General features: G+C 40.8%; 1 protein-coding gene across 1 annotated transcript in view; it reads right to left on the bottom strand.

The window, feature by feature from the left end:
- TIAM2 (TIAM Rac1 associated GEF 2) overlaps nt 1-11,791 on the bottom strand; it is a 148,269-nt gene extending 136,478 nt beyond the window's left edge. The window contains exon 1 of the mRNA XM_076333810.1: nt 11,649-11,791. The gene's annotated coding sequence lies outside the window, so the exon portion shown is untranslated. The remainder of the gene's footprint in view (nt 1-11,648) is intronic.
- Between the last annotated feature and the right edge of the window lie 662 nt (nt 11,792-12,453).

The following is a 12,453-nucleotide window of genomic DNA, read 5'->3' on the forward strand; positions in this document are numbered from 1 at the left end:
AACTGTGTATTTGCACATAGCTGAATTTAGGTGATAAACTCCTCTGAACGTGTGACACGTTCTTGATCTTTACCAGCAAAACAACTCCATCCTGTATCTTTCACACTGGTGCAACTGAGAACCAAAATGAAGTCTGCATTTTTCCATTTGTCTGAAAAGCACGCCCTACAAATAAGTCACAGAATAAAACATCACGATGACAACAGGTAGGGGAAAAAAATGATGAGCTTTGAGTAGCTCAAACAATTTCCTTAAATAAATGGAAATTAATTTACATTTTTTGTCCTCATGGAAATCATAATTTTTGTGTTGTTGGTTTTATTTTTTTTTCTTTTAGTACATCTTTTTGTTTTCAGGTGTGCATGAAGGAAGTAGGAACAACACTACAACTAAGAAGATAAAGGCACAAAACAATATGCGTCAGAATTTTTTTTTTTTACACAAAAATATTCTTTGATTTATTAAAATGATCAAAGATAATAATTCTATCTTTCATCAATATTGTTGGAACTTTTAGAGAACTACTTTGTTCAGTTATTTAAAAGAAAGACATAGGCAATTTGAAGAAATTAAAAAGGAAGGACAAACCTCTTTAGAAAAGAGAACAAAAAATGGAAAGCAGAATATTCTTTCAGTATATAAAAGGCTGTTATAAAGATATTTGGGATCAGCTGCTGGCCAGCCTCATCAAGAATAGATGAGAAATAAATCAGCTCGATTTTCAGTGAAGAAACCTTTGTATAGATGTCAGGGAAAGCTTTCTAAGTATAAGGACATCTAAGACCAAGCCACTTTAGGAAGGTTACATATACAAGACGAATTAGCAAAAAAAGGCAACGTGGGAGGGAAATGACGTATTATCCCTCACAATGGTGCTAAAAGCCTCCTGTAACCGACTGTGCCAAAATGAAACAAAAAATCGTTGTTCCAAGTGTCAGCAGGTTGGATCCATTTTTACAGGAATTAGGCAAAAGCAATTATTTCCAAATAAATAACGCACAGCTTACAACTAATGGCTTTGAAACTTTTTAATACTGTATTTGCTTTAAAATAGCCCTTTCAGATTTAGAGTACATTTTGGGAAAAATCATAGTATAAATTTTCCATACACTCCTTGCAGGAGTGTTTGGAAAAAAACATCCACTAGCTGACAGTACAGTTCTGCACTTTTTTTTTCCTAATGAAAACTGATCTTCATGACAAAGTCAGTTTTCTGTATGACATACAGAACATTTTGTTACTTTTTAGCCAAAAACTAAGCTACCACTTCGCAGTGTAACACTTGCTCTTTTCTTTCCACGGTCTAGACAGAAGTAGTGACTCCGTAACTGCTGTAATAAGGTTTCCAAATCCCTTCAGTTCTAAAAACCTCGGTTTTAAAATTTCACAACATTTTAACCAATGGCATGGTTCTGACCGGGACTGTCAATAACCATAACTGTTTGTTGCAGGAGGCAACGCTCAGCACTACAATCAGATTGCCATCGCTGCCCCAGGAGGGCAAATCTTCCTCAAACTTGCCAAGGGCAAGGGGAGAAAGAAAAAAAACAGCAGCGGATGAATGCTGACCCAGATCTCATAGATGGTAAAATCCCCACAGTGTTCAGTGATGCCAAGACTTTGTCTAGGGAAATTACGACAATTTTCTGCCATCATAACTAGTTCAAAAATCAGGCTGTTTACTGCTGAATGCCACCTGCTACTGCCTGGCAAAGCATGTTCAAACAATTACACGGGGCATATTATCATAACGAACAGGGCTTTTCATTTACAAACCCAGAAGTGCTGTGCTGAAGTGGTATCGTTATCCCCAGTGGAGGGTGGGGGGAAGAGGGGGAAAGACAGGGAGAAGACAGATGGGCGCACGGAGAAGAGGGCTTCTCCAGACAGAATGGTGGCCAAGGGATGGTGGGGCTCAGCTATCCCAAGATCTATTGCTGCATCTTTTCTTACAGGCTGCTCACTTAATTCAGCAGGAAAGGATTTCACATTGTATGTTGTCTGCCAAAACACATGCAGAAAAGCAGCAGCTGGTAAAGCAACATATATTGCTTATTTCATCACATTCTGCAAGAACCTGGAAGGGGACATGGTGGGTCAGGCTCACAGGTCCACTTAGGAGAACCAGTCTCCAGCAGTGACCAGCAGCAGCAGAGGCAAAGCAAGGTCTGGGGGGAATTACAGAAATACAGTAATCATGAGGCAGTCTATCAAGGACTGCTGCCTGTTTTCTTTTTTTAAATTAAAAATATGTCAACTAATGCTTCTTTAGAAAGAAAAAAATTCTGGTCACACAGTCTGTGTTATTCAGGACATCAAACTAGATGATCACAGTGATCACTTCTGGCCTTGTAATATATTAATTTTAAAAAATTGTCAAATGTCAACTTCATTCTATGTTTTTTTCCCCCCATGAAGTCCGAAGAACTTTGGAAACCCACCCTTCATCTCCTGGATTTTACTATAAATCTTCCTTTACTGATTCTACAAAAGCCTTAGAAATCAAATATCTTTTCATTTCCAACTTCTGTGAATAATCAAAACTTTGTTCAACACTATGGCTTTTATTCCAACACACATAAATAGCTTCTTGACTTGCACAAAACCTGAAACCACTTTAATCAATCGGCTATATATAGTCTGGATAAATACTGATTTTGAGATTCTGGGTATACAGCCAATCCTGTGCTATTTGCTAATACTTTGATCTAAATTCACATTATTTTAAGAAGAAATGAAAAATATTCTGGGGAGAACAAAGCCAACAGTAAAGAAATTACAGCCTGTAAAAGCTAGAGGATATGTACATTAGCTAAAAACTCAACTTGTTCCAAAAGCATTTCAGAAGACAGAAATACATTTAGACTTATCACAAAATGAGACACAAATATCCGTAAATTTGTTATTTTGTTACTCCCACAGGAATTCACTCTTGATTTTCTAGAAATCTACCACTATATTAAGTATATTTAATAGCATTAGAAGACAGCACTACAGTCTCATTGCATGTGTGCATGTGTAACATACTGCTCCATTTTCTATGGCAGCAGGTGATTTATGTCTGTGTAACAGAAAGGGCTATTCTGTAGAAATATCACAGGAAATGACACACAGGAAATAAACCAACACAGACATCTTACAATCATTTCCTAAGCTCTAGCACAGCAATCTGCTGAGCTCCTGAAACAACCCAGATGCTGCTGACGCAAGGAATGAACAAGCACCAAAAAGGTTTCCCTCTTCCAGCATGGTTTCTGGGTCCTGAGAGGAGAAAAGGACGAACAAAGGAACAAGCTATGGAATAGTTAGTTATTTGCCACCTCGAAATATGCTTTATTGGGTATTAACTGTTCAGTACTGTCATGGTTCATCTACAGTTGGCTATGGACAGATGGGGGGACCTGCAGTAGCTGTGAAAACAAGAAAGCTGAAGATTAATGTGTGGTGAATGCTCAAGTAATGGCTGGGGAAAAGAAGGCCACGTGGAAAAAAGTCGCAGTAAGCCTCATGCCAGAGCTTTCTCGTCTTCCCCTTGTCTGTCTCCCTCATGAAAGGGGGCTTATAAGAAAGATGGGAATAAACTTTTTAGTAGGGCCTGTAGCAATAGGACAAGGGGGAATGGTTTTAAACTAAAGGACAGTAGATTCAGACTAGATATAAGGAAGAAATTCTTCACTGTGAGGGTGGTAAAACACTGGCACAGGTTGCCCAGAGAGGTGGTGGATGCCCCATCCCTGGAAACTTTCAAGGTCAGGTTGGACGCGGCTTCCAGCAACCTGATCTAGTTGAAGATGTCCCTGCTCATTGCAGGGGGGTTGGACTAGATGACCTTTAAAGGCCCCTTCTGACCCAAACCATTCTATCATTCTATGATTCTATGAACTACCCCAGTTCCATTCAGATACCATCCTGTTAGCACGTGTTATTCTGCTCTAACACTCAAAAGCATCCATTCCCTTCCCACAAGCTCCTACTGCATCAGGTAGTGGACAAACTAAAAATTCAGTCCCTGCCCTCAAGAGCACTTAATTCAGGTTACAGCAAGATATCAACAGATGCAAAGAAATAATCGTGTTTCAGTCAGGATTGCCAACGTGCAACAGAAGACCACGTCCTAGAAGCCAGATGAACACAATAACATTTTAACATGGATTTTATTAAGGAATGCTAGGACATAGCTCTTGAGGGTTTAACTGAATGCACAGTATAGAGAACTGCTTTTCATCTAAGTAAATTTTATCAGTTAAAAATAGCCAGAAAATGAAGAAATATCTCAGCCTACTATCTCATTATTGCTCAATATTCTACTGTTCCCACTCACCCTTCATACAGCCTTTTAATGGAAATTAAAATATATGAAAGCCACATATGCAGATATGTATACAATATATTAAAAAAAAAAAATGCATCTGACATCAGTGTCCTAGGCTAAGAATCAATGAGACATCTTTATACTATTATTTTCTAGGAGAAAGACCAGAAGTATTCTATATGAATTCGAATACACAGAGGTCTACACAAGCAGATTACACACTTTAAATGTAATTATTTCTTGATTTTTTTCCTTATCCACTAGATGAATTAGCAGGGCTGTTTCAAGACAGCAGTCAGGAGAACATCCATGTCATTCCATGACACTTTTCTGTTTTGTTTTGGTTTTGAGACAGAAGTCCTTTCCTCTAAAGATTTCGTGTGCAATTTTAGCATTAAGTACATTGAGGTCACACAGCTGGTGAAATACCTAAAGCATGTCAGCTAAGAAATATAGCATAAGCAAAGAAATATAAGGCTAGTTTTACTACTGTATAACTTAAAAGTCAAAAGATATTGTCAAAAGATATTGTCAATTTTTGTCTTAAGTGAAAGACAGTCTGCCAGTAAAACCACCCTTTCCTGAAGACCAAAAAGAAGTTTTGAGAAAATCAGTACAAAATCTGTTGTAATTAGGTGAAACTTCCACTGTAAAAATAAGTATAATTTTCTTCAGGTAACTGAAGAAGATACCTAACACTTTCACTATTACCTACAAACCAAGAAATCACAAAATACACACATGCTGTATAAACACCCAAACCATCTTACAACACTGCAGGTGAAATCTTGGTCCCATTAAAGCTTATGGCAAACTTCCCGCTAACTTCAATAGCGACAGAATTTCATCCATTGTGCCAACTCATAAAGCAGAAAACGGTAAAGAAAAAGCTTTGAAATATAAAACTAAAACAATAAATAAGATTGCTTTAATCAACACTTCCGATGCCTCCGATCTTCCATGCCATTTCTGCCCCTCCCTCTGATATCTCTGATATGCCAACAAGCTGAATGTTTAATGCTTAGATAGTTGATTTATCGGTCCCTGCGATACAGATTTGGACCATGCCCTGCCCTTTCCGCTGTTTCATGCCCAGCAAAACACAACACAGCAGCTCTTACACCAGCCGCATTTTAACAGTGCAGGAAAAGATCCGCAACATTAAAACTCAGTTTTGCAGTGACTCAATCCAGAGCACTGCACTTCCTAAAACTGGGGTTTTTTTGTTTTGTTTTTTTAATGTTAGAGGGAAGTTCCTCAGCAATCAGTGTGCAAGATCCCTTATCAGCGATGCAGGAAAGTGGGTGGCACCATTTGGTTTCCATTCAAATTCCGCTCTGGTCCCAAGTGAAAGGGAGGTTTGCAATTATACTGTCACCTCCTCAGATATACTGCAGAGACTTCGAAGGAAGAACATTTCTGGAAATCAAATGGCTTGGTAGGTCCAAAGGAAGGAGTATACCTAAAGGCCAAATGTCTTTCATAAGATACTGGACTCTTAACAACAGCTGTTACTCATACACAAACTACCCACTTATGGGCAACCTAAACAGCAATGGTATCAGTATATGAAAAGCAGAGATTTCACACAAGACCTTAACGAATGAGCTGAGACTACGTTTACTGGCCCAGCCACCTGAAAACTAAATTCTGCAGCATTGTAGAAACTTCTACCTGATTAGTGTTGCTACAGGGAAGTACACTGAACTCCAGACTGTTGAATTATTATATATATTGTTTTCCTAAAAAAAAAAAAAAAGTATTTTTAATTATGTTTAAAAATCCTAAATTTAGCACACCTGTTTTGTTCAGATCCATCAATAATTGTTTTTTAAATGCCAAGAACATGCCAGACAGAAAAGTAAGAAAAAATGCAAGTCACGCAAATGTATGCAACATTAGGACTGGACTAAGCACTACATTTGCCTATAACAGCAAATACGGAGAGACATTTTCTTAAATATTGTCTTTTAGACAGAAAAAAAAAAAAACAACACAGATTTCTTTTTAATATTGTCCACAAACCTTTCAAAGGTTGTGCAAGGCATGAGCATGTGAACAAGAAACACTGGTTTTGTTTTGAAGTGAGAATACTCAATATCCGCTATCATTTTCTTTTCTGGATATTCTATTTCCAAGATCATTTTGCTACCCTATTTAACATTATCCTGTATTACACAGTCAACAATTTTGAAATACGTCATTCTCCAATATGAAAGCGGAACGTGGTTTTTAACAGATTAGCTCCATATGCAAATTCAGCTGAAGACTGTAGAGAACATTTGATGTACATAATTTTAAGAAGAAAAAAAAAAGACCCCTCTGACATATCAGGATAAAAGACAATATTTCAGTAGGGAAGGCAGATTATGCTCTAAGGTTTCACAGGACATTGGAAGGAGGGAGAAGAAATGAGAGCTCATCCTCAGCAGGAAAGTACATCTCTGAGCAGACAAAAAGCAGCAGCTGTCAGAACCTCGAGCGGGGATGTCTGTAGCCTGTTGATCACAGTGGTAAGGCTCAGGTGGGAGAACAATGATCTACCTTGACTGACAGTGAGCTCAGTTAAAATGCCTCTCAGAGAAATATGAACACAAATACTCCTCCTCACTACTCATGCTCACGCACAGAGCACCACCGTTTGTGCTCAAGGCCTGGCCACACAGACCAGGAAAAACCTGGTGTGATGCTTACCGAGTATCCGCCACACTACCTACACACACCAAGCCCCTGCCACCTCGCATTACAGCAAAGGAGGATGAGCTCTCCGGCATGAAGGATGAGCTAAATCTCACCGGCCGCAGAGCAAGAGCGGGCACACAGGCAGTTATCCTGGCAGGGCTGCAGGTCGGCACCCCGCGCTCCCCCTGGGAACTTGTGTTCCCCTTCCCACAACACACCCCAACAGCTCCACGGGGGAAAGGTGCCACTTTGCTCCTTTCATCTCAGTGTCTTGCCAGCAGTGCCAGCTTACAGAAGTGTCAAACTGGATATACGTAACAGGGAGAGCTGCCCCATGGCTGGAGGGTAGCACCATTAAGCTTTGTCAGGCATGCCTAACTTTTCGGTGTCTTCTTTAGTAAGGCTGATGATCCTTGCTGACAGTGCAGTCAAGCTGTCAGGCAGTGGAGGATGAGGCTGTGACAGAGAACACCGAGGCAACGGGGAAATTAACGTATGGCTAGAAAGTAAGGATAGGCAGTAACTACAGCTAGCCAGCTTTGGAGATACAAACATTATCTCACCTTGAAGTCTTTATGGCCTTATATATTCCTTCTAGGGCTACACTGCAAAAAATGCATACACCAGATTGATTATTTAGAAAATCAGTAACTGAGTTTACTGAGTTCATCCACTGTTGCCTGTCAATAAGAAATTGTTTCCTGAATACAGAGCTTAACCAGCAGGCCACAAGGTTTCCCTCAGTTTTCCTCCGCTTCCTCAGCCCGTTTTGAACCTTTCCTCCTCTAGACTACACCTGAACATCAGTCACAGGGGCTTGCCCAAACAGCCACAAAGCTTCTTTCTCCCCTGTCCCTACCTTGTTTCACATGAAGTTTGAATGTACACTGTTGGTACCAACATTATATGTTATTGAAAGTGTTTTTAAGATTGCTCTGTTCCACAGTTTATGTGAAAGCACTGGTGCGTGTCCTTCTCCCCACGTTTGATTAGTTTCCCGGTCATTCTATCACAAATTTGTTTGTTTTTTTTTTCCCCCCTGGGTCTACAGACTTTTGTTTGGCATTTTCTCATCCAATCAACCACATTAGTAAGACTTTCACTTGGAAAGGAGATAAAGAACCAAGCCTTGCTTTTAATTACTTTAACCTAGGAACAATTTGTTGCAAGAGTCTACAGATGGAGTTACGATCATATCTTAATCAAACATCTGAGTCCACAGTCTTACTGCATATGCCAGCAATGCTGCATCATAATTAAACAGCTATTAAAGTAAGCACACAGTGACCTACTTATCCCAATTATACATCAGCTTTGCTTCAAAAGAGGCTCTTCTGAAAAATCAGGTGTCCGTCTTCCTCAGGCTACACCACCACTGAAGATCCAGCATGAAGACATACCAAGAGGCACTTCACTCTTACCACCTTCAGTACGTCCATATCTCATGCTAACCAGCTCTCTTCCTAACTCAGGTTTTCCACACCTCGCACACGCACAACAAATCACTCTCCAGAGCAACTTGAGAGTCGGTGTGTAGTATGGGCTTGCGTGCTTGTGTCTTCTTAGCTGTGCTCAAAGGCAGAGTGATACTTTGAAGCCTACATGCAAAGCGCAGCAAGCGGGTTCTTCGGCCACATGAACCAAGAGCCCTCGGATCTGGGGAACCAGAGCCCGCCGCCCTGCAAAGGAAACGATCCACGTACCTCCTTCCAGTGGGAACTCCAGCCAGCCAGGAAGGGCTTGCTCCTGCAGAGCCCAAGGAAGCACGCCTTGCCAAGTACCTGCTTAGTGCCCAGCACATGCTGCCTCTTCCAAGCACACTCTAAGCTGGTAAATCAGCACAGGGCCTGCAGGATATCAATGCCTTCCTCATAAGATTAAGTTTTAAACCACCTCTATCTCCAGAATATATATACTTTGCTGGAACACTTAATGAAGTCCAAGCGGTTATTAACACTAACAGAGTCTGCACAACTCTGCTTGTACGGGCCATCTGCTGTAGCAAAATTCAGCTGCAACTCAAATGCAGGAACAATCAAACTTGTTACTGCGATTCACCGAGTAATTTCAGGTTGTAAAACTGAACAGATGGCACTTGTGAGCTTTACTCAATATCTTGGACTTTTTAATTAGATTCCTGTTCAAGTCAGTCTGCTGGTCTACAGTGGGAGACCCCAGGTTTCAAAGTAACCTAAGGAGTCCCATTGCTCTGTCTGATAGAAACCACTACGTCAGAGAACTGCTGCAGGCACAGCTCCTGCTGCTTCCACCCCAGGAACCGGTCAGCAGGTAATTAACAGAGCAGAATTAAAGGGACAGTCCAAAAATGCAGCTATACCTCAGCCAAAATGCAAATTAATGCTTTAATGCACCACACTGCTTTATAATTTTAGGATGCTCTTCATATGTTTATCATTAGGAATCTGTATGCCGTAATTTTCTCTTCCATGTCTTCACACGGTTCTCAAATTCACCTTCTGCCACTGACAAACTCGCTCTGGGTTTTCACTGCTTTTTGGAAAGCTGCAGGTGATCACAATCAAAAAGAAACAAAACATACTGACTGTTAAAAAACTGAAGAACTTGCAAGGCAATAAATAGTTCATCTACCCCACAGCACTGAAACATGGCAAAACCAACCACAGGCTCTGATGGTTGTGGGACCCAATCCCCAACAGACATTAGTTTCATTAAATTTTAGAATCAGGTCCAATACTTCCTTTTACCAATACAGGTGAAACAAAAACAAAAAAAACACCCAAGCCCACAACAGGTTGACTAACATGACAAATTAAGACTTTTTATGAGTGCTGCAGTGTATAAAATCTCAGTGACACTTTTAACCAAGGCAATAGAGCATGCCTATTGCAGAACAGTAAGTCTAGTTGTATCAATCACAATGGCACAGCATCACGGATGTCCTTTTTTCAAAATCAGTTAGAAGTTGACTATTTTGGGATTGTTTGTTTGTATTGCTTTACCTTTTTGAGGAAGGAAAACTCCAAAATTCAGAAGAGCTTCTAGACTGTTGTAATCATGTTCAACATAACACTGATCACTCCTACAAATCCATTTTCATTTTATAATATATCATGAACATATAAGCTAGTTTTAAAAATAATCTGTCTGTTTTAGAAAAGAACGGGTCAAATACTCTACTAACCAAGGAACAGCAAATGCAGAGCTCATGCATATTTACTTCTGTGGCATTGGTGCCCTAAGTTCCTTTCAAGTGGCAGAACTCTAAAGTCATCACAAAATATAGCAATGCTCCATTATATACTGATTTTAAGAGAGATGAGTGGGTTACAAAATGAACTGAACATATATATATTTTTTAATTTTTTTTAACTGTTTGAATATCATATAATAATCAGCTCTAAGAGTCACCTGCCTGGCGTGCATCAGTCAGAGAAAAACCTGCAACTTGGAGAGTTCCCTTGTTTATTCAGCACAATTTCACCCCAAGGTGTTTTGTCAGGCAAGAAAAGCAATCCTGTCCTAGCACGGGATGAGACCAAATCCCCCTGAAACTGCAGCCCTTGCCAGTGGATGTGTTTAAGATCGCTTCAGACAAACTCCTGGGGAGTGAGGATGAACTGGATGTGTTCAGGTCCAATCCTGCTCCCTAGGACTTTGTGATGTGCAGAACTGCCCACGGGCCTGAACTTCCTAAAAGGTGGTTTTGCCAGGGTTGTGCAGTGGATTCCTGCTACAAAGCCCAAACACGTCTGGATTTTGTGTTAACTAGTAGCACACATGGTGTAGTAGATAGCACAGTATTGACAACAATGTGGAAGTTCTTCAATTAATAACGGCAAACGATGTTGAAGCAATTAAAAATAATGAAAAGTTGAATAAACACTCTCTCATCACCCTTTTATAAAACATCATGATTAAGTCTTTTAAAATCTCTAAAACAACCCCTTTATTTCACATGACAAAACTAAAGAGGATGGAGGAAACCCGCCCTCCCATAAGCTCAGTTGCACCAGGTCTTTCAAACCCTCAACCAAAGCGTCTCCCTCTCTCATATGCCATGCATAAGGTTTGTGACTACAGCAGAAAGACATCTGATGATCACCAGAACTAAACTTTAATGCTGCTCTGTCCTTTGGGGACAGTGAGACATCAGAAGTAGGGCATCTCTTCGCGGGTAATTTTCTGTCTAATTCTGGAACGATGCAGTCTACACCAGAAATTGCTCATCCATTCCCTCTCCTTTGATAGACAGACATCTACCACATCATAACACTCTTAATAGCTGGGCAGGAAAAAGCCTAAACCCCTCCCTCTCCCTCCTCAAGTTCCTCCTCAAGTTAAGTATAGAAAACTGCATCTGTGCTATTTACAGATTTGGATGCTTGTCTGGACTGAAGTTTTGTAAATACAACCTATTTTGAAGTCAGAGGCATTAGGAGTTGGATGAATGCCTCGAGAGAAGCAATTCAGATAGCCTATGTTCCCCCCAGTGCTGGTGTTCACTATTGGTTGACTCTAAAACCTCAAAGGCACCCAGCCAATATGAAACGTTAAGACCCAGGGACTGAAGCAAATTTTAAGCTGGTTGTATCTGGACCTTGGCCTATAATCGTTTCATAATCCATTTATACATTCAGAAATAAACAAACCGACAAAATAAAAACAAACAAACCTTGCATAATTTATTTGCTCTCCGCATGCCTTGCTTCCCTCTGCATCCTGGGGTGAAAGCACGGAGGGTGGGTAGGGTGTATTCTCAAGACTGTCCTTGCTGCTTCATGAGCTGAAGACTTCTTTGCTGGAAGTCTCTATTTTCGTAGCACTGGCAATCTGAAAAACAAAAACTGTTTTATTAACACGTGTATCCCTAGATACATAGAATCATAGAATCATAGAATCATTGAGGTTGGAAAAGACCTCTAAGATCATCGAGTCCAACCGTCAACCCAACACCACCATGCCCACTAAACCATGTCCCTAAGTGCCTCATCTACACGTCTTTTAAAAACCTCCAGGGATGGGGACTCCACCACTTCCCTGGGCAGCCTGTTCCAATGTTGAACCACTCTTTCAGTAAAGAAATTTTTCCTTACATCCAATCTAAACCTCCCCTGCCGCAACTTGAGGCCATTTCCTCTCGTCCTATCGCTTCTTACTTGGGAGAAGAGACCGACACCCACCTCGCTACAACCTCCTTTCAGGTAGTTGTAGAGAGCGATGAGGTCTCCCCTCAGCCTCCTTTTCTCCAGGCTAAACAACCCCAGTTCCCTCAGCCGCTCCTCAGAAGACTTGTTCTCCAGACCCCTCACCAGCCTCGTTGCCCTTCTCTGGACACGCTCCAGCACCTCAACGTCCTTCTTGTAGTGAGGGGCCCAAAACTGAACACAGTATTGGAGGTGCGGCCTCACCAGTGCCGAGTACAGGGGCACGATCACTTCCCTACTCCTACTGACCACACTATTTCTGATACAGGCCAG

This window comes from Aptenodytes patagonicus, chromosome 3 (assembly GCF_965638725.1).
Source record: "Aptenodytes patagonicus chromosome 3, bAptPat1.pri.cur, whole genome shotgun sequence".
NCBI classification, from domain to species: domain Eukaryota; kingdom Metazoa; phylum Chordata; class Aves; order Sphenisciformes; family Spheniscidae; genus Aptenodytes; species Aptenodytes patagonicus.